Source organism: Spea bombifrons, chromosome 3 (assembly GCF_027358695.1).
Source record: "Spea bombifrons isolate aSpeBom1 chromosome 3, aSpeBom1.2.pri, whole genome shotgun sequence".
NCBI lineage: Eukaryota > Metazoa > Chordata > Amphibia > Anura > Pelobatidae > Spea > Spea bombifrons.
This window is the reverse complement of record NC_071089.1, coordinates 52093872-52118373: the sequence shown is the minus strand read 5'-3', so window position 1 is coordinate 52118373 and position 24502 is coordinate 52093872. Positions and strand designations below refer to the sequence as shown.

General features: G+C 36.9%; 1 protein-coding gene across 1 annotated transcript in view; it reads left to right on the top strand.

Moving 5' to 3' along the window:
• Positions 1-16339: 16339 nt before the first annotated feature.
• Positions 16340-24502, top strand: part of CHRM3 (cholinergic receptor muscarinic 3) — a 34231-nt gene continuing 26068 nt past the window's right edge. The window contains exon 1 of the mRNA XM_053460598.1: positions 16340-16882. The gene's annotated coding sequence lies outside the window, so the exon portion shown is untranslated. The remainder of the gene's footprint in view (positions 16883-24502) is intronic.

Genomic DNA, 24502 nt, shown 5'->3' with positions numbered 1-24502 from the left:
ACAGGTTACTGGTACACCATCACTTTAGCAGAAGGCTATGATGTTACTCCTGGATAAAAGCCTCTCAAGCCATCAAAGGGTAACTACCAAAATCAAAAGTCAAACCTAGCCTACACACAGATGATTTAAAGAGCTTTTGGAAAGGTGGTTTTGAAGTGCTCTTACAGAATAATAAAGTTGAGTCAGTGCCCTATGCGTTTCATTGGCAATAACCAACTTCCTCAGGGGCTCTCGCTAATACACTTATTTGCCTTCCCCATAGTCCAATTCCATGTCCAAATCAGGTGTGCCTAGTATTCCTCATGTAGATGATGTGGTGGAAATACTTTGAAGTCTTGAGAGGCTTTTATCCAGAAACAACATCAATGCCCTTGCTCAAGTGATGGTATTGTTGTGGAAATCAAACGTTGTGCTGACCACCAGACTTCTATGAATGTATAAAAGTTTATTCCGGATACAAGCAGCTGCAGGGAGATCTGCACAAAAGCAGGCAAATCTAACAGCTTTACATTTTCACACACTATATATACGTTGATAACAAAAGAAAATTAGTAAACTCCTACTAAAGGCTGGCACACTTGCAATATCTCTGGGTTTACCATAAAAGGCAAAAGCCTAACCTACATAACATTAATATGTATGATATGGGTGGGGTTTCAGTTATTTAAAGCAGACATCCTGTGCCCTGAAGTTGACCCAGAGTCTACACTTATGGTCCAGTTTCTCACCAGCTGATTCAGTTTATGTAATTTGACCTATGCCCTCTACCATATATATCATGTTCCTCAACAGAACAATACTACCTCCCAGTGCATCAGACTCTTATCACCAAATTGCAGAAAACAGTTAACCTCTTCCTACCCACACTCTCCACATCCTAAGATTCCACAGTATACAGGTAACCTGTATATTTGATAAGCTGTTCTTGCACTTGTGCTGGTTCTCAGTGCAATTTTACTTGTGAATACATCTGTAATAAATTTTATTTTTATACTTTTTACTATACAGTGCTGTGCTATTGTTTCTTCTATAGTTGAATTTCCTTAAAACTAAGTCACCACTCCAGAACATTTTAGTTACCTGTTTACTGGGACGTCTACTTTATTATGTATTTTGTTACAAAAAAAAAAACTGGGCAAGGAGGGGGTATGACCAAACACTGCTCTTTTACCTGGTCATTCCAAAAAACTGCAAATACAGAAAATTGGTTCAGCGCTGGGAGTAGTCTTTGAACGGAGGACACAAACCGTGCCAGGAATCTCTCCTATCTGGCTTGAAGGTAGAATCTTTGGGATGGGTGTGGGTCACGCCTAAGGGTATGATGGCTGTAAGGGTCTTCCAATATAACCAGGGGATAGAGATATGTAAAATGAAGAAAAATAGTGCAGTATGTCTTATGGAGCCAAGGTGAATAATAACAGGAAACACACTATATATATAGAGCTAAATATAGCTCTATTGTAACAGCATGGGCAGTATAATCCTCGCCTGTGGATGTTCTTGTGGGTGTGGCTTCTTCTGATGATATAGTTAGGTCACAGGTTTTCAGAGTGGATATGTAGAGACATAAATGATACAAGACCTAGTGTACACTATGGTAATGGGATAGGCTTTAAAGAAATGAAAAAGTACTCACATTTCTGAGAGCAAATAAAGGTTGCTCAATCTTCATCAGCATGTGTGGCATTTTCCCCACCAAGGAAACAGCTCCAGTGAGATAAAAATCAGAATAATAAACAAGATAAAAGTCAGGATAAAAATGAAAATGGAGGTCCAAAAATAAGAATAATCCAAAGCTTTATTACATAATAAAAACAAAAGTGGATAAAACACAACACGTTTTGCCCAAAAAATGGCTTTTTCAAAGTGTAATAGGCGTTCTAAAGACCTAAATATAAGTAGTGTGGGAAGCTTTTAAATTTAGCACCTAAATGACATCGCAGTCACATGGTTACACACACTAATTAAAAGAACAACATTAAGAAATAAAAAATACACATATATCAAATCTGTGTACATAGGAAAATATAATTAAAAGAATGAATATAAAAAACAAGCATTTTTTTACCTTAAGATGACAAGAGAACTTTGATCATGTGATCACAGGGGGTTTTGAGGTAATGAAATATAATATAAATAAGATAAACTTAGACATTATGCACTTGATTGCAGAGTGGATAATAAAACAGCACTTTCTTTATTATTCTTGCTAAAAAACGAGTGTACATGATCGCGAATAAAGCACGTTTTATGTGATCCTACCTATAACAGTGAAAAATGCGGTCATGTGATCGAAAACTGCTTATTACCAGCTCAATGAAGTAACACAAACCGGAGTATTAGGAAATATGAAAGCAATAACAGAATTTTTAGAAAAAAAGCAAATTATGTGTAAATAACATGGTAGACAAGACCATAAAAGCTGTTAAAAACAAAAGCAGAACAACAATCAATAGAACAATACAACAATGACACAACAATAGGCAAAACATCGACCACACATAGCAACTAAACAAGATCTAAGTATATACATTACTTTGAAATGTACACCACTATTAAAAAATAAGATAATAATTTATTGTTTTAATGAAAGAATCTATATATAAAAAATAAAAAGGTCAAAATCTGCATTTAATCCCTTAGGAGTCACAGATTTCAGATAAAAGACCCATTCCGTTTCTTTTTCCCCCAAAATATCAGTGATATTCCCTCCTCTCCAGGGGATAGTACATTTATCTATTCCACAGAAACTTAAAAATGTAGGGTCTTTGTTATGGATTAAAAAGTGTTTTGACAATGTATGATTTAAAAAACCTCTAGATATATTTCGACAATGTTCCACTATTCTAGTTTTAAGACATCTAGTGGTCATTCCTGCATATTGGAAGCCACAGGGGCACTCCAATAAATAGATAAAAAAAATTGTATTGCATGTGATGACATTTTTTATTTTATATACTCTTTATTAGTTACAGTTGATTTAAATGTTTCCACTTTATTAGTGGTTTTGCATGCAATTAAACTTTTACATTTATAAAACCCACTTTTGTTAAGAAACGTTTGTGTAGGAGGATCTAGTTTTCTAGTATAATTTTTGGTGAGGAAAGTTTTAAGGTTTTTTCCAAACAACCAGACAAACCCATACATGGGTGGTATCACTGTACTCAAGAGATGTTGCTAAACACATATTGTGGTGTTGTTTCACAGTGACATATACCAGGAGCTGTAAACTCTCACCTGAATTACAATTTGTGTACCACAATTGGTACCACTATGTACCACAAAGCTTGACAAAGGGTGGTAGTAGAATTAGTGAACGGAATAGGGTTAAAATACCAGCATTTGAAATACCTTGGGGTGTCTAGTTTTCAAAAATATATGGTTTGATGGGGTAAACTGCATTGGCCAGCTTCAAGATATAGCACATGGGGCAGAATGACCAGATTTGGAAAAAAATGGTTTTGAAATACCAAAACTCTACTTGTACTTATTGCCCAATAACTTGCAGTAAAAAGCTAAAAAAATTTGGGTATTTCCATTATCTTTTTTTTAGATGAGTAAAAGATTTTTCAAATAAAAGTGAGAAAATTTGTTTTTTTTTTAAATTTTTCACCATATTTTATTTTATAGGAAATTAGATGATGTGATCAAAAATATTATCTGAAGAAAGCAATTCTTGTCCTGAAAAAAACAATATATAACTTGTGTGGGTACACAAAATGGGAGAGGAGAAAATTATGAGTGTTAAAACAGCCTTGGTCACAAAGGGTACAAAAAATCCTCTGATTCCTCCAATATTAATCACTGTATGAACTAACAACATTATTTAATTCTGTTAATTATTATCAAATATTTTTTTTAATTTGTTTTCTTTATTTTCTTTCTTATTTTATTTTTTATATTACCAATTATTGTGTTTCACCTTACCGATTAAATGAATGATTAGCACCTATTTGGTATAATTGTTTAATCATACACCTAACTATATGCAAGTGTGCAGGTGTACCTACAAAAATTGATGCTGTTTCAAGGCAAAGGGTATCACACCAAATATGGATTTGATTTAGGTTTTCTTCTGTTCACTCACTTTACATTTTGATAAATGATAAAAATAACATGTCTATTTTTAATGAATTCTTACTTTAGGAAAAAATCTCCACCCACCTAAAAATTTTGCACAGTACGTACATACATCTTCTGCAACGTTCATGCTTAACATTAGTAAGCTTTTATCACTGCTGGCAAATAGAAATACAAACTCCAGGTGGACTAGAATGCTAGCCACATGTAGTTGTTACACTCCATTTTTACAACGGGATCAAATTCAGCATCAGAAGGGGGTATAAATAAATGAGATATGTTGTGTTATTCCCCTAATAATTTATTTGAATACAAAATGTTACTTAAATGTATTGATTTCATAAATGTTAGGTGTAACATCCAATTAATTCTGTATTAATTTGAGAATTAGTGTCTTTAATCCGCATTAAGCATATTCGTATTAATTACAGATTTGCAAATGTTTTTAAAGATTTCTTTACAACCTACAGTAGCAGCACTTCTGCTGATATCACAACCTTTATGCTGTGAATTATGTTAAATGGTATGACTAGACCATAGTAGGTGTCCCTATGACATATATGAGAGTATGTTTATATGTTTCTACTAGCTAAATTCGAGTTCTACATACGATCAATTTGTTCTGGTAAGTCACTCTTGTTTTATTACTATTAATTACTATTAATTATTACTATTTTTTCATTCTTTATTGCCGATATCTTTATAGGATTGCTTTGGGACAATTTTGCTTGCATACTGTGTTAACCATACACCTTCTTGAGAAATTTTGAGCTATTGATGATCAGTCCTTAAGAGACACCTGAATAATCCACAATAGATATGTATGAAATTAGATTTCAAGAACAGAAGTGAAAAAAGAAAGTCAAGTATATTATTAAAGAGTTACGTAATTATTATTCACAACAAAATTAAAATAAATGTAAAAATTTGAATAATTATTATAGACATTGTGAAGCCACATAATTATAAACTATGTTTGTAAGGTGGATATGGATACATGCTAAATTCTAAACCATGCACTTTACTATTTGTAGAAAGGTTTTCATGAATTTTCCAGAATTCTATAGTAAAATGAGAATGAGTCAGACAGAGCTATAAAAAGTAAGAGTCACCACATGTAATAAGCATGCAGCATATTTTCTTTTATGTATTCATATTGACTAGGCACACAGTAAATTCACTAGTAAAAACCCAACTGAATATAAAATACATTTCTACTTTAGATAAAAATGTGCTGAAATAGATGGCTAGAGAAACATTGGAGAGACAACTTATTGTGCAAAACAAACTGATAGTTCATCTGGCTCCTGGGAAAATTTAAAGGGGAACTATTGCCATCACACGCTTTCAGGATAACTACATTCATTTTTAAAGCTAACATGAGATTTTTGTTTATCAATCAGTGTAATTGTTTAGGGAATATTTTGTATTGTTTCTAGATACTAAATAACCCATCAACAGTTCGGATGCCCAAAGTGGGACACCTCAATTGAGGAGGAGTAGTTAGAGGCAGGGGCCTGGTTAAAGGATAGGCTGGAGGAAGGACATCAACCTGCCTTACATGTCCAGCAACTTCATGGTTATTATTATTATGCCGAGATATGACATATCAGCCCTCTGCTTTATTATGCCGCAAGGTGGTCACATGGGAGCTCCAATGAAGGTTGGTGCTCTAAAGGCATACACACTTTGATTTCACAGCCAGTCAGGTCAGTCAGAGGAGATAAGCTAATGTCCCTGACTGGCTCATGATCCTCATTCCTCTCAAAAGTAGTACAGTGGAGTAGCTCAGTAGGACAGTGGCTAGAAATCTGGATGAAAAAACGGGTACTTGGGGGTGTAATTATTTTCAAAAAGTAACAAGACACAAGATTAAAAGTTTGTGAAGGCGATAGAAATGTACAGGGCCATGAGTAATTAACAATGTACAATATATGAGTAATTAAAAATGTACAATATATGTGTAATGAAAGATAGTCTGAGGAGGGTAAAGTAGCATATAACTATATGGGCAGGGGCGCCCAACGTGCAGCAGAGCCTGTCCTGGTGTCTGTGTCTGGCTGTCAGTGTGGCAGAGCCTGTCCTGGTGTGTGTGTTTGGGTGTCAGTGTGGCAGAGCCTGTCCTCATGTGTGTGTGTGTGGGTGTTTTGGTGTCGGTGGGGCAGACCCTGTCCTGGTGTGCATTTGGGTGTCGGTGTTGCGAGCTTGTCCTGGTGTGTGTGTGTTTGGCTGTCGGTGTGGCAGAGCCTGTCCAGGTGTGTGTGTTTGGCTGTCGGTGTGGCAGAGCCTGTCCTGGTGTGTGTTTGGCTGTCAGTGGGACAGAGCCTGTCCTAGTGTGTGTGTTTGGGTGTAAGTGTGGCAGAGCCTGTCTTGGTGTGTGTGTGTGTTTGAGTGTCAGTGTGGCAGAGCCTGTCCTGATGTGTGTTTGGGTGTCGGTGTTGCAGAGCCTGTCCTGGGTGTGTGTGTGTGTGTGTTTGGGGTGTCTTAATCCGGCCCTGCCTCCAGTGTGCATGAGCCATCTTAAATCCAGCTTGTACCCACAGTGTGCTAAAGCCTTGTGCAGTTTTATTTGGCTAAAATTATTTTAAATGGTTTGTGGACTGACTTTGTTTTACTTTTTAAGTAATTCCGTGTTGATAGAATGACATATAAAAGTTGATCAAAAAAACTGTTTAACTGCTTTTTTATAGCCAAATTAACCCTGTATTAATATACATTATAAAGCTAAAAGGCCATATTTTATCTCAGTGAAAAATGCGTGTGGCCCACGCACACCTACATTTCTGATGAAGTGGCCCATTTAATTCACAGGTCGCACACCCCAAAGGCAAGCCCATATTGCACACACATATGACTTTACCAACACCCGCATTGAATCAGCAGGACTTGTTCAGCACCCAGATTGCACACATATTGCTTACCCTAGCACCCAGATTGCATCCACAGGATTTGCCCCAGAACCCAGATTGCATCCTCCCATTTGCTTGCCTTTACACATGCTTTCTTTTCTTTTTTTCTCATTCTTTCTCATGATCTCTCCTCTTTTTATTTATCTCATGTCTCTTATTTCTCTATATCTCTCCTCTTATTTTACTTTAACTCTTCACTTTCCCCATCACCCCTCCTTGTCATTATCTCCCCATTCTTGCCATCTCTCCCCTTTCTCTCTCCTCCTAATTATCTCCACCCTCTTTCTCTTTATCTCTCCCTTTTCTAACTATTATATGCTATCTACCTTTTCCCTTTCTAACCATTTCTTACCTTTCTGAAGTCCTGTGGACTCCTGTGTCCCAGTGTTCCATTACGGTGTACACAACATTTCCCAGGGCTCAGCATCACAATAACCAGCACCAACTGCGGCAGTCCAGCCCACCTCTAGAAATAGCTGGCTGGATGTGGGCATCGGTGTCCGGCTGCCTGCCCTTGCCGGGTGGTCACCCTAGATCCCGGTTACAGACTGTGCAAGCTGACAGGTACACCTGTTCAATTGCTTGTTTACACAAATAGCTAATCAGCCAATTACATGGCAACTTGCTGAAGTTCAAACAGAGCATCAGAACAGGGTAGAAAGGGGATTTAACTTTGAATGTGGCATGGTTGTTGGTCCCAGATGGGCTGGTCTGAGTATTTCAGAAACTGCTGATCTACTGGGATTTTCACGCACAACCATCTCTAGGGTTTACAGATAATGGTCTAAAAAAGAGAAAATATCCAGTGAGCGGCAGTTGTGTGGATGAAAATTTCTTGTTAATGTCAGAGGTCCGAGGAGAATGGGCAGACTGGTTTGAGATGACAGAAAGGCAACAGTAACTCAAATAACCACTTGCTACAACCAAGGTATTTAGAAAACCATCTCTGAAAACGTACAACACGTCAAACCTTAAAGTGGATGGGCTACAGCAGCAGAAGACCACACCGGGTGCCACTTCTGTCAGCTAAGAACAGGAAACTGAGGCCACAATTAGCACAGGCTCTCCAAAATTGCACAATGGAAGACTGGAAAAACATTGCCTGATCTGATGAGTCTTGATTCCAGCTGCGACATTCAGATGGCAGGGCCAGACCTTGGCGTAAACAACATGAAAGCATGGAGCCATCCTGCCTTGTATCAACAGTTCAGGTTGGTAGTGGTGGTGTAATGGTGTGGGGGACATTTTCTTGGCACACTTTGGGCACCTTAGTACCAATTCAGCATCATGTAAACGCAACAGCCTTCCTGGGTATTGTTGCTGACCATGTCCATCCCATAGAACATCCCATTTTTTTTACAAATGTTTGTAAATGCAGACTGCATGGCTAGATGCTTAATTTTATACACCTGTGGCAATGGGTCTGATTGAAACACATGAATTCAATAATTAAGGGGTGGGGCTGTGTATATACAGTATATTTATATTTGACATAGATCCAACAAATACACAATGAGGTGCTTGTACAGAAAGAAAAGAAATAAAAAAAAAACAATACAGTGCATAATATCCAATTCAAAATTTGGGGGGTGGGGGATATTGCACTCACAAAGGTGTTGCTGAGATGAAGCTCATCTTAAAATGAATTCCTTAGAAACAAGAGGAGATACGTCAATGGCACAGTATGGCTAACACGGTTGTATGAAAGAAATCCAAATTACTCACAATAGAGTTTGCACATAAATCCAATGTGTATGCCCATTGTATTCCCAATCATATAGTGAATACCTCATAAGGAAATTTTAAGTGAAAACATATATAAATAGTGTACTATATATTAAAGTTAAAGAGTAGTGTGTGAAAAAAGATAGGTGAATGTATCTACTGTAATTTGAAGACACTGTATTATTATTGTAGGAACTAGTAAACCTTATGTTAAATTTTAAACATGCATTGCAATGCCTAGGTATGTTTTGGACTTCTCATATTTTCCAAGATTCTTACTTCAGTGCTCTTGTGGTCCTCCCTACATATTAGACGCAACCAAGATATACCACATTTGTTTGAATTACAGTTTATAAGCTTGTGTATTTCTTATGTTTTACCAGTTCTCGCACCTATAAATGAATTTGTTTTCTTGGGCAAATGCAGACACATTTTACAGTTCCCACAGGTATAGAATCCTTCCCACAATACCAATCCTTTGACATAAATGCCTGCTGGCATAGGCACAGATAATGTGTGATCTACATGGGGAGACACTTCCAACAATTCAACAAAGACTCATTTGTCATACAATAGAGATGCCATTAGAAAAAATAGGTGAAAAGACAGCAGAGTCTGATCAAAATTTGCAAACCATAGGGGAAATGCTGGAACTATTGTTAGGACCACATCTTTACACCCTACAGTGTCCCTACATAAACAGCGAGCTAAAAATATGCGCTATTTGGCTAGTGGGAAATCCAACCTTCTATATGTGAAAGGGAGATAAGAGGGGAATTACATTCTGAAAGCATCTGAAATGTTCCAAATCCCTAATTATAAATTCCAGAAGGACTATAGCATGGGTTAGATCCAATTACCTCTCTCTAAACCTTGTGTGCTTAAATATTCATGTTAATGTTAAAACCCTGGGGGGGGCAAAAAGGAAAATTAAAGAGACCACTCAGTAGTCATAGGCAATAAAGTGCATATCATAGCTGTAGTGTCCATTTAAATGAGACAAAAAATGACTAAAAAAATACAGGTACTAGCTGGCTTGGAGGAAAATGCAAAATGGAATCCAACATGCATTAAAAATACAAATACCATTTTGAGTATCAGACTGTTTGTTTAATCCTTTGAATGATGGAGGTTGGGACATATCTTTCTCTTTGGGAAGTTAAGACACTTTTTGTAGTTAAATAAAAAGCTTACACATAAAACTTGGGGTGACTTGGGGTACATGCTTCCACTCAGACCGGTTGACGCTCTCCCATATTTACTACTCAAACATTGTTTCCTCTCCCTACCAGAGAGACTACTACTTCATTGTGACCCGACAAGATTTGAAACTGTGTACAGCTGAACTCGCTCTACTCAGGAGGATGTCCACGCTATACAGTACCTTGAACAGCACCTATTGATGTATTCTTGCAATTGTAATAGAAAGCTCCCTCAGCCCCTTACAGTGCAATAATGGTCATTGTTTAAGATATAGTGGATGAGACCATTTTAATTTGTCTTACAAAAATAGAAGAATGATGTCAAATGGAAGAGATTATTCTGAACACTAAACAGCAATATGAAAAATACACTTCCACTTGGTTCTACTAGACCAGCTATATGACCAGAGATCGAGTACACTCACCCAACCTTCTGTTATCCATGCAGAGGTTTTGCTTATTTTACTGGGGCTCCACAGAAATGTGGACTAAGAAAGAAGAGAAAAGAAAGTAGAGGGAAAAGAGAACATAGGAGAGAGGAGGAAAGAGAACAAGAAAATGCAGAACAAGAAGATGTGAGACATGGAGGCTGAAGTGGTCGGCAGAGGTAGGGAGACATTCAGAAAGCATGAGAGAGTAAATGAAAAAGAGAGTGTGAGAGAGTCTGTGAGAGTGCGAGAGAGTGAGCAAGAGTAAATTTGGAGAGGACGACACCAGAAGCTCCGCCATTTTGGAGAAGGTTCACACAAGGTTATCTTAGGGCAAAATAGAGGAGCTTCCGGTGACCTCCACAGAGATGCGAACAAAGAAAGAAAAGAACAAAGGGGAAAGAACAAGAAGATAAAGAACAAGAAGATGCAAGACACAGAAGTGGAGCTGCAAGGCACAGAAGCGGAAATGGTCAGGAGAGAAGGTGGGAGACATTCAGAGTGTGTGAGTGACAGAGCCTGCAGATTTAGGCTGAAAAAATCAGAGCTTTTTTCTCCATTTTCTTCAGTTTCTGTGGGGGTCTGGCCTCTTTTTTTGGTGATTCGTACGAATTGATGAAATTGGTAAATTTCGTTAAATTTGAACTTCATATCAACCTGAATGTGCAAGGCTAATAGCTGGCACTTTAAGGATTTTTATCAGGCAAGACTGAAGGGTATCATGCTGTATTATTTTTTAGAGACTCAAATGCACTTGGTTGAAGGTAGAAAGCAGCTTACATGAACATACTGCTAGTGGCCACACCCAGGTGGTTTATTGGCCTCCTTTATCTTTCTATTCTATGATTTATAGTGATGTTAATAGATTGTAAGCTTGGGCCCTCTTCTCCTTTGCACCAGTTTGTTATTGTATGTGTTTAAATTTGTTCTACTGACTGCAACAGCGCTGCCGAATCTGCCGGCGCTTTATAAATAAATGTAATGTAATAAAAATTAAAATTATCAGTTCATGCGTTTAAATATTTTGTAATTAGATCTCCCAAGTCAAACTATTCCATATTGTGAAAAGTAAAAGCCCAAAAACCAGAGTTTGCATTGTGTAACTTTTTCAAAGAAAGAAAATACAGCATGCATTCACAACAAACAAATAGATAATAACCTAAGCACACTATTACAAATCAACCATATGGTGATCACAAAAGTTATTTGCATAACAAAAAAAAATCTTAGCAAAGTAATAGCAAGTAGTATCAAGTAGCAAGAGCAACTGTAGCAAGAGTAGTATTTATCCATAAATTGGTGACAATACTTTAGTGTCTAACTACCGTCTGATATCATTACTTTCTGTATTGTCCAAAATCATGGAAAAAATGTGTTCACATGCAATTGTATTATCAAATTATCTAACCCCAGATCAGGCTTTCATTCAAATCACTCGACTACAACTGCACTCTTAAAAGTATGCAAAGAGATCCAAAGTGGCATGGAACAAGAAAAGCTAACTGGAGCTATGTTCCTTGATGTTCCCAAGGCCTTTGCCACTGTAGACCATGGCATCCTATTGCGAAAACTTAAAAACTCTGGTATTGGTGATCATCTGCTAACCTGCCTCTCTCAGTCACGGTGTACCCCAAGGCTCAATACTCAACCCCCTGCTATTCACATTTTTCATTAGCGATCTGCCCAATGTCTGCAAAGCCTTAGCTCTACACAAGCATGCAGAAAACACCATAATCTATGTAAGCAAACCAAATCTACCACAGTTTGAGGTTGCACTCCAATATCAGTTCACATAGGTAAAAAACCTAGGTATGTCAAACACTGACATCTCTCAATTCTCTTTAGAACAGTACTTAAATTATATAAATTACAAACTATGCACCAATACAAAATCAAATAGCACACTGACTACAGTCAGTACTTGGAATATCTAGGTAAGTGGTTAGATCCCAATCTATAATCTCCACATTGTAAAACTCTCTTTATACCTAATTAGGTGCCTTGTACATGAACAAATCCTGCTTAAGTCCAACAGTAAGGAAACAGATAAGTAAGAACAAGAAATGGTAATACCAGTTATGAAATATGGGGATGTTGTGTTTGCATCCCACATTCATAAACATAAACAAATGTTTATCTCATTCTACCGCTTTGTGTTACAATTTAATTACATGACCCACCATTGTGACATGTTAAAAGAGTTAAACTGTCTACCTCTGGAATTCAGATGCACCCTTCACCTTTTTAGCCTTGTGTTTAAGAGTTTTTCCATGAAGCTCTCCCCAGCTGTTTCCTCCTCCTATAACCCCAGACCCAGTACCAGTACTTCATCTACAATTTCACAATACAAAAACGAATTTTTCTAAAGACCACCCTAATTGTGGAATAACCTCCCGCACATCTTCCTCCAGTCAAGAGCTCCCTGTCAACATACCTCAATGCAGAATGCACATGTAATCATGGCTAATTGTACTTCACTAGTTTTCTTATCTGTTTGAGTCCTATGTTAAATTTGTATGTTTGCATTTTAATATTATTTTGTATTAATATTATATTGTAACCTTGTAAAAATTGCAATGTTGGTGAACCCAGGAAATACTTGAGAACGAGAGAAATCTCAATTAATCCTTCCCAATAAAATACTTCATAAGTAAATAATAAATAATAGTAACCAACAGAATATTCTTTGTATATACGGTAATCCCCATTGTTATATCCACAGCTCATGTTACTTCATATAATGATATAACAAATTATTCTGGAAAACTCATTCAACAAATTGGCTATTGTTACCATAAATGTTGTGTCTGACATTGAAATATCGCAAACAACAAGTCCTCACCTTTTTGTCATGGTTTAATGAATTTATCTGTTTTCAGATTCCATGTGTTCAGTGTTCTATTTGTAATGAGACACCAAGTTTACTAAAACACTTCATGTCATTATTATTTTGCAGCGTTAGCTGGGAAAAAATATGCCTTGTGTTGCTTAAGTGCATTAGCATTCATTCATGCTAGAATTCTTATAGAAATGCTTCCTGTTACAAGTTTGTGGTTGTCAAGCACACTACATTTATTGTCAAAGTCAGCATCAGGGAGATAAGGACATTTTTTTTAAAGCCTGTGATAAAAAATGATCTGATTTATTTCAGATAAGCTTACAGTTTGCAATATGGGCCAAGCAAGTTGTTTTTGTTGCGTTACAAAATGGTATAATTATATTAGTAGATTGTATTTATTTATTTGTGCAATCCCTAGCATAGGAATCGAATGCATACACTACCAGAAATCCCAGCACACTGCAAAAAACATGACGCTTTTCCATGCATATGTCACAACGTAAATAGAGCTGGACAGATACCAGAGATTGGGGAATAAGTCAGGTCTATTTGTGAGAGAGTTTATTGTTTTTTTTCCACTCTGTAACAGGAATGCCAGTTATATAGATTAAACCTATTTACTAGGTTGAATAGGGTAAAATGGATTTCAACAAAACATCAATTTTCATACTACTCCATTAACTGCAGTGTGAAACTAGCTTACTCTCGAACCCACAACACCCACAACACAAAATATTCCCCACTCAGAAGCATCTTAAATTTTAATACGCTCTTGCCATTAAGGAGGAAAAAATCTTTATCAGTATGTTAGACTAATTCTGACATACTGATAAAGGCAGTCTTGCCTACCACTGACATAAACTCCCCCTACATTAACATCATTCACTACCACGCAGTCCTCACCTCCTGTTTCTCACCCCTTATCCACCTAGAATGTAAGTTCCTGCAGGAACAGGGCCCTTCATTCCTCTTGTATCTGTATGTCAATTGCTTGTCATTATGTGTAAAATTTTTACCTTGTACATCGCTGCGGAATCTGTCGGCGCTTTATAAATAAAGTATAATAATAATAATAATTCCTGCAAGTGCAATCAAGGCAAGTTTCCTCTGCACAAAAGAACCAACAACTCTAGACATTTGATTTGTCCCTGGAACTTCAAGGCTGCCGGCTTCTTAATGACCTAAGTGTGGCCGACGGCTGGATTTGACAGGCTACACATTACATTTTTAGGCTTATGTAGTGTGCAGCTGGGCATATTCAGAGGGTGAGTATGGGATGTTGTTGGCCAGCAGGAGAGAGCTGGCACCTTCAGCCCTGTGGTGCAGGTAAAGCCAACTGGCCCCATCAGCCATTCCCCCCACAGGTAACTCACATGCATATATGCATTTATATTAACACACTTATACACTCACATTAACACTCACTTTAACACGCACTAACATACTCATGCTAACACATACTCCTTGTCACACATAAACATTTATCCTAACACAGGCTTACACATGCCCATTCATGCTAACACTCCCCCTCACACATGCATTTACACATGCGCATTCATGCTAATACACATACACTCATTCTAACATACATGCAAGAAAACTTAAGCATTCTCTCCATCACCCTCTCTCTTACTCCCTCCATCCCCACCCCCACACACTGTGCGAGCAGCCTCGTTTTTTCTGCAGCATTACATGGCCCTACTTTGTTCCCGCCTCCACAAGTGGTCCGGTCCTGGTCAAACTGGCCTTATGTGAGGAAAAAATGGAATAAAACTTGTTTGTATGCATAATATAAATGTTTATTAGTATTAAAAGCCTTAAAATTTTATGGCATGTAGGCAAATCTGGTTGTGCTAATAAATTGTTTTAGCTTATCTTCTAAATTAGACTGCCTGTTGCATGCATTATCTTATCACTTCATTGCAAAGTCCTCTTTGCAAGATAATTTAGTCAGGAATTTACCATTACACTTGTTATATGTTATCTCTATGTCCCTCTCCGCAGTACAAACAGAATTACACTGTAATGATTCAAGATGCAATAACACAAAAATGCTCACATTAATAATAGACAGACAGACAGACAGACAGACAGGCATCATGGTGTTCATAAAAGAGCAAATAAGCTCATATTTGCACATTGACATGTACACGTATATACATACATATATTTAATAGACATGAGATCTATTAGACATAGATAGATAGATAGATAGATAGATAGATAGATAGATAGATAGATAGATAGATAGATAGACACACAATGGTGTCCATAAAAGAGCAAATAAGCTCATAATTGCACATTGACATGTACATGTACAGACATACATATATTTAATAGACATGAGATCTATTAGACATAGATAGATAGATAGATAGATAGATAGATAGATAGATAGATAGATAGATAGACACACAATGGTGTCCATAAAAGAGCAAATAAGCTCATAATTGCACATTGACATGTACATGTACAGACATACATATATTTAATAGACATTATTTACCTTGTGTGAGTGCGCATGTATGTTTTCATCTGTGATAGATAGATAGATAGATAGATAGATAGATAGATAGATAGATAAAGGTGTGCATTATCAAATTGTACATACAGCCATTCACATTTATAATTTTCATTTTTACCGTATGTATAGACACATTTACCAATCTGGTAAAAATTTACATCTTACAGGATGTCTTATCTTTTTTTACAGCAGGACTTTTAGTTTTGACATTTTACATGGAGCTTAAATCTATATTTGACTGTGAGTACTTTTGTGTGATGTGTTATACTTCCCATTAAATGAAGAACAAAACGGCAATCAATGGTTCAGCACATTACATTTGTTATCACAAAACAATCTAGCTTTGTTAATAAAATAATAATTCTAACAAAAATCGCGTTTTGAGAAAGCACAGATATTTGTGTAATTCGAAGACCAATTATGTATTTTTTTTCGTGTGTTTACTGCCATCTAGTGGCTAAGCAATGTAACTTCCAACAATGACCTATATATACGTTCCTGTATAGGAATCTCATTCTAAAGCATGAACTGTATCTGTCTACGTCCGCAGGTGCATGCTTTTTAGATACGTAATAATAATTTAAATCCTCTGTGGAATATTGCCTAGTCTTTGTTTTAAGACCATTCACAATTTAAGCAATGTGTTCTATTTTCTGGGCTAATGAGATATTACTTACTAAGAAATGTATTTAAAGAGGCTGCATTTTTTGTTGCAATGGTTTTTTGTCACCATGCCATTATTTTGTTTAACTCGGCTAACCAGCACTCTAGCTGCTTTGCCATAATAGAAATGTCTGATGATGCAGCTGAGACACACTCATGACTCTTATACTCCAATACTAGTGACACTGCAGCTGAAGGTGGAAAAGCCATTATCTTGAAGATGATGTGACTACCTGGAGACCTTAACAGACTGGATGATATTTTTTTTTTATCCAGCTCCAGAAAACGGATTGAGCAGCAGTGTGATGGTTTTATTGCTCCTAAAGTCCAGCTTTTTTCCACTAATCCTTGAGAAATAAGACTGGAGAGATAGAAGAAAGAGGAAAATTGGAACAAAACGACCAACTTGTCTCAGACCTTTAACGGTGAGGTTCCATGGACAACAAGTGGCATTATATCCTGAAGATCACCTGGTACAGCAATTAAAGGAGAAATGATCTCTCACTCATCAGGTAATCCATTTTATATTTGTAAAATAAATAGATATTAAATATTAATATTCAAATTATGAAAATATTGTCCAGTTGTAGAATGTATGCATCAGATTTGTTTTCCTTAATTGGATTCCTTGTAATAAAAGCAAATGTTACATTTTAGTCTATGGATGTAATTTTTGTAAGGTGTATTTAGAGCTTCTAGTCCTGTATTGTAGCACATGCCCAAATGGCACAAACAGAATTATGAGTTTCCCTGCCATTCACATTGGGTTTTAACACCTCTTTTGGTGTGATTAAAACAGCTCTGTGCACTGAACTGTGCATTATTTTTCAACTCTTACCATTTAAGACACAGAAAGCAGTAGAAGGTACACAGGATAACTACATCATTGCATAGCAGCAGTTATGGAAAGCTATGAGCACAAATGGCATAGTAATGCCATGCTTTATTACTATCTTGTTCTAGTAAAGGTGGAATCCCAATTTAAGCCACCTTATTGCCAACTACAAGCGAGGGGTGCTTTTAAAGCCCAAACTGTTTTAATATTATTAAGACAAATTCCAGAAAAGAAGCATTGAGTACACATAAGTATCCAATGCAACAGCACTGTACATGTGTATAAAATTAGGCATAGTGGGATTTGTATGTAAAATATAAGATTGAAAAGAGAAATATGACTGATCCTAACTCAACAAATGACACCCATACTGAATACACACAATTAAGTATAATCTCCCTGTTTAATTGGACAAAGCATATTATATAGTTAACAAGGTCCCAGCTATTTCATCTGTACAATGCATCTCTTTTATTGTCTTTGTCTTTTAGTGTTTTGCACCCTGCCTTGTAGGGGAGACAATTCATATATGTGAAAGATTATTAATATATGGTTATAGGGTATATATTTTTATTATAATTAAAATTCTAAAATGTTTGAATCCTTGTATATATATTTGTGCTTTTTTCGCTTTCTGTATAATAAACATCATTGTATTTATCAAATCAATTTCTACTTAAGCTGCAGGAATACAAAGGCATATGGTCTTGTTTGCAGAAGTAATTAAGGATAAAGCTCTAAAACTTAACTGTATTTGTGAACCTTTGGTCCCATAGACTTTGTTCTGTTAATTTATAATGAAAGCTAATATCTAAGCAGTAGGTATGTGTCCTTCACCAAATTTAACGTTTCTATAAAATGGAGTAAATCTTGAATAGCATGTAAATTACTGCATAGTATAGCGATGGTATCTAGGCATAAGTGTAAGCATTTGTATAACTTTGAATGCCATGTACTTGGAATCCACATAAGCCAAGAAGGTGCATTATATAAAAAAAAATCTTTCACACAGGCAATTATTTATAATATAACATATGACAAAGGACAGTGTATGCCATTGCTGTCCTGGAGATTTTTCAATGAAGTGCTTAGCAACACTGCTTGAATTGTTGACCTGAAGAATGAAGGAGAACAAATGGCAAGGAGCTAATATTGCAGTTAACCAATATAGGATTTAAGATCACCTCTAAAAAAGACCGCAAGTCTATTTTCTGTAGTTGATGTTAGTATAGAGTGATCACCTTTAGTGACATCTATGAATTGGCTTTACAATGTTCTTGTCTACTTTTTCAAACCCTGCAGTTAATATTTTTCACTTGGGTTTAGTTTTGTTAAAAGAGATTTCAACTGAATTGTGTCAAAAAATGATCAATTAGATATTATTTTTTTAAGTTTGCCAGTTCTTTTATTTATTTTGCAGATCTCCAAAGTTTCATTGGATTTGTGAAAAAATGAAATGTGTAATCCCATCACACAAAAGCAGTATAATTATGATAAAAGCTTAAACATTTTTCCAAAATGCCTCGTATACAGAATGTACTAAAATTGCCTTTTGCCAAAATTAAATGAACTTGCTATGCTTGAACTTTTGGCACATTAACAGGCCTTGGCTAGAGAACATAGAAAGCTTCCTTTTCATACTGCCTACTGACCATAATTGCAGTATATTATATATTGTTAGACATACTCATTTTTAATGCAACAGCTTGAATGTCTAGGTGAGAAATATAATATTTAAAAGGTAGGAGTGCTAGTGGATACATGATAGGGAAACAGATGCAAAGGATGGATGGACATAGGGTCTGTACAAACAGAGACAACTGAAAAAGGGCAAAAGACCCAAACTGAAATGAGGAAATAAAGTTCAATGTTAAAATTTTTAAACAGGGAAGCTAAAACATGGAAGAAAAAGTCAGCATTGGCTTTGGTTTGGATAACAGATGCTCAGACCACACGGATTTCAAATTTAACTAATTTCTATGTGAATATAACAAAAGCATTGTGTAATTCCCAAAATATATTGGGTATGGATATTGGGTATGGATCCATTTCAGTGGGCTTTGTTGAAAAACCGTGCTTTTAAAAAATGCTCTTAAAAGGCATTTAGTAATCTCTAGACCACAGCTGCTGAAAGTCCTGCGTGTGTATAGAAATGCATAGGGAACAAATTCTCAGACCAATGCAATGAATTTCGCTACGTATTAGAAACTCTGAAATGATACATTATTACACAAACTTTTCAGGGTGACACAATCTATGTCTACAATCATGGAGGCAGGCCTAAATTACATACACAAAGTGTAAACATCACAGATTAAAAACTGCTTAATCAAAAAATATATGAATCCTCACCCAAGCGTAGGAATTTACTAACACACATTTGCCTGTATTTACTAAACTAACGGAGCTTGTGAGTTTGCAAAAACATGTTCGTAACGGCAATTTACTGGTATATAGCAATATCCTCCCCCAGGTTTATAGGTTTATTTAATTACCCCTTGCTATACTGCACACGAGTGGGGGAATTGAGGGGTTTTGTCAATCCACCTGCTTTGGTAAACCCCAGGTTTTTTTTAGCTATTGTGTAGGGGAGGGTTTTGCAAGATTCAGGCAAGGACATGAAAGTCCTGATTGACTTTGCATGCCCTTGCATGCCATCTCCTGGAACTCACAACATTTAAAGTTACATGCCCTTGCTTTACATATTTGTACATACATCTGAGAGTTGTTCACGTACAAGAACCCTTATCTCAACTGACTACTCAGCATTTTAGTGACTAAAGCTTAATGATACATTGAAACGCAATTAACTTATTTGTTTCCGTCAGTACTTCTGTACCTCTATAGTATATGATTCCACTGACATAGTATTTGGTAGTTCCAGGTTTTATGATTTCCCTTTATGTGGGTTTTATTTTGCACATAGTCACATAATGTGTTTATCTAAAGTGTTAGCTGCTATTAGCATCACATAAAGTTGATGATGCCACTTTGGCTGTACTGTAGCAGGTTTTGTCCGTGCCACAGGTGTCCACAGACTTAGACACTCCTTTCACTGAGATGTAACGCTCACTAAGATGTAATTCAACTTTATTCTGTGCATCTCCCAGCAATACCACCTTTCTTAATTGGTTTCCTGTTCATTTTACTAGAGCCATTAAATCAAAACCATACATAGCATTCTACCATACCCATCTCTTGCAGCTGCAACCTTTCAGAGGCATAATACCAAAGAAATATCAGAAAAGAGTAAGGGACCTTAATATGTATAGTCTGAAGGAAAGAGGAAATGGGAGATGTAAGAGAAACATTTAAATGTTTAAAAGGATTTAACAAAGTACGGGGGTGATGTTTCTTTCAAAAATGTTAGAAGAAGAGGTCATCATTTAAAAAAAGAAGGTCAGAGGTTTAGATGTAATGTGAGGAGGCTCTGCTTTACCAAGATGGTGGTAAAGCCTCCCATCAGAAGTTGTAGAGGCCAATACGGTGACAGAATTTAAACATGCATGGGATGAGCATAAAGCTATCCTCAATCTAAGACAAGGCCAAGAACGGATTAGTAAAAAATTATGGATCAGGAAAATAGGGCATACTAGATGGGCAGAATGGTTCATATCCGCCGTCAGATTATATGTTTCCATGTTTTCCTTTTCCTCTTGAAGAGGAATTTGGCCCTTTTAGTCAGTCATCATCAGCATTATCCTTCACATCTTTCCCTTTATCCTCAACATGGCATTCAACCCCTCCACAGGGTTCTTGATTGCTTGGTACAGATGCCTTCTCCTCTCTTTCTCTCTCTTGCTATCTCTGTCCTTCATTCCTAGGCATGTGATATATATCAGAAAGGTCCAAACACGGACAAGATAATGATTATTCATGTTTGTATAGTATTTTTGCATCCATTTAGTAATCAGATTTGAGCTTTGTTTGTCTAAAATGTGCATTTGCTGTTTAAAGGGCATGCATAAATATCAGTTAGCTGTTTATTTTGGAGCTTATTTGACATTTTCTGTTTTGTATCACCACAGAGCTGATTTTAAACTGTACATGTGCAATAAAAGTGTTTACATGGATTGGATAATTGCAGCAAAGGTTTTTTTAAGCCTTAAAAACCACGTAATTGGGATTAGCAGTCGGTTTTATTTTTGATTCCAGTTTTTTTCAGGCCCAATATGGTAATATAATGTAATTAATTTGAATCATGTGACTCTAGAGGATATATTTATTTATGTTCAGTGGGTGTTTGGGGTTAATGTGCCAGTGATAAAGCTCTGTAAAGTGCGAAATAAGTCTCGCATTTTACCCCCCCCCCATTTTGTGGTCTCTCTTTCTTTTCCTCTAGTGGATTACTGCTTTGCACAAATTGTTCTAATCCAAGGAATGGAATAAAAAAAAAATATCTATTTTTGCGACATCAGTTTTCTCTGTGTGGTTTCTTCAGGAAGAAGATGAACCTACCTCCTGTGTTTGCATGTTGATGCTCGGTTGGGATGCCGGGGGTTTTTTCTGATCCAGATGCAGAGTGAGATGATTTTGCAGCTTGAATGTAATTTTTTTTCTGCCCCATAAGAAAATGCTTAGGCTTCATTCCAGTTATGAGTCTGAGTAGGCTTATATTGTGTGTGTATAGATATATATAATTTTAAGTCTTTTCTATATGAGAATCATATATGGTGGGGAACACAGAAACATACATTTTTGATGGCAGGTAAGAACCATTCAGCCCATCTAGTCTGCTTCCTTGCACAAGGATAGCAAATCATAAACCATGGCATGACATTGAGCTTGGCCTGGAAGAGAGTGTCTGCTTAGCAGCAGTGTGAGAGACAGGTGTAATACCAATGGCTAAAAAAGGCAAGGTGAGTAGCACATTTATAAAATGACATGAATAATTGTTTTTAACTGTTAGGCGTGCTGCAGAATTGGCATCGTTTTTGGCATTAACTCTTTCACTACCAGTGAAGTAGCAGCTACTTCTAAGTGATCACTAACTAGCTTAAGACATTCCTGCATTCCATCAGACTTCCAGAAAGTGAAGCGTGATTCATCGCTCCAGAGAAGTTTACAATTCTACAGAATCCAGTGGCGGTGTGCTTTATACCACTCTAGCCGACGCTTGGTTTTCTGAGATCTTTAGCTTATTTGCAGCTTCTTGACCATTAAAATGCATTTCACGAAGCTCCAGAAGCACAGTCCTTATGCTGATGTTTCTAGAGGCAGTTTGGAACTCTGTAGTGAGTGATGCTACAGAGGACATGTGATTTTTACAAGCTATGCACTTCAGCACTTGGCATCCCTGCATTATGAATGTGCATGGACTAACGCTTTGTGGGTGAGCTATAGACATTTTGACTTCGCAATAACAGCACTTCCAGTGGACCAAGGTAGAACTACCAGGGCAGATTTTTTTACAAACTGACAAAGGCATTCTATTTGTCTATGGAGATGGCATGTCTATCTGCTTGATTTTATACATCTGTAAGCAATTGGTGTGGATGAAACACAATAATTAGGAAAGGTGTCCACATACCTTTAGTCATAAAGTGTATATGCAAACTGCTTTGCAAAATGTTTTCAACTTATTAAGCTATGTTTCTCCAGTGTGTACAGTATCCTTTATTTAACCCTTTCAGTCCCCTTAGGATGTACCTGTACGTTCTTAAAGCATGTGCCAAGAAGTACACACGCGCGTACCAGTATGTCCTGACTTTGTTGCATGCGCAGGCACATCTTCCTGCTGCTACACATGAGCTTAGGCTGTCTTCTGTAAGCTTTGACTTTCCCCTGATGGCAAAAGCCAGCAATGCTAGCTTCCTGCCGACTGTTTGTGTGTAATCCGGCATTCCCTTCCAGTCACTACTGACACCCATCGGAAATTCACCCTCAGCAGGGTCATCCTACTAAACCCTGTTGGGCTTTCCCATTGCCCCTCCTGCTGAAAAAATAAAGAGGAAAATTAAATATATGAATAAAATATAAACAAAACTGATAGGAAGCCCAGTGATGTCAACATGATATTCCTGGCATTAAAAATGTATGAAAGATCCCAAAATGGATATTGAGCCTTACTGCACTGAAAAAAAAAAAGGAAAATAATAAAATAAAAAATATATTGTTTTTTGTTTTTTGTTACAACAAAATGACTACTTCCACGATAAGTAAAACAAAATATTTAAAAAAATCACTACCTCAAACCCCTTATGCCAGTAGTCTAAAAAAATAATATAGGACAATATGTAAAGCATGGATGTGTCCCTCTTGAACATAACAAATATGTATTTGGGGTATGACTGCAATCAGGAGATGTTGCCAAACATAAATTGGGTCATTATCCAGCTTACAGAATAGAAGAGAAGATTGCAAAAAAATTGATTTACTAGCTGATGTCTCCTAGCTGTTGAATGCAGTTAATGATCTATTCAGCCACAGTTACTCACAGTTACAACAAGAACAGCCACTGAATTAAACAGTGGCAGATAATCAAGTGGGCATAGTAGGTGCATGCCTATATCCCCCAAGCTCTGGGAGACCCCAGTGCTTAATTGGATTATTAGATTTTATTGTGTCTCAGAGGTGGGCACTACTAGCACCACAGCTCCTGCTGTCTGCAAGAAGGCATGGCGTAGTGAGTAGATATGTATGTGTTTGTGTGTGCACATGTCTAGCATTAATATAGAGGTTGTGGGGATGTGCATTGAATGGTCATTCAAATATACCGAGGCAGTTATGAGGTAGAGGTCATCTGGGAACTCTCTGTGGGTCCTGAGAGAGGTGTTTAGGCACATCCACTCCCCGCCTAATTCCCTTCCCACCCCCATACAATTTAAGGTGCTTGGGGCTAGCTGTACCAATGCCCCAACCACGTACATTATTAATCCTATTCACGTTTGTTGTAATACCCACCTATCGGAAATCCACTCCCTTGAAAAGGGAGGGCTCTGGGTAGCCACAGCCTGGGAGTTCCCAGGCATGGCCAGAAGGCTAAGAGATCAGCCTACTAATTAAGCTTTTAGAATGGTATGCATCAGTACATATACAGAGCTTCAGGATAGGGAGTTTGGGCCAATTAGTTTAAAACGGATTTGTAATTTAATATTAACAGAGGGCTGATATAATTATTGATATAATATTATATCAATAATTTCCAGTTTAAGTCAATGTATCAAGTAGTGAGATTTTGTCTATGGAGTTTGTAGCCTGGGACATAGCATTCACTATAGGTCTGCTTCAAATATAATCCATTATATATGGAGTCAAGGGTTCAGTTTATTAATGTTTGGGCTGTAGAGTTTAGATA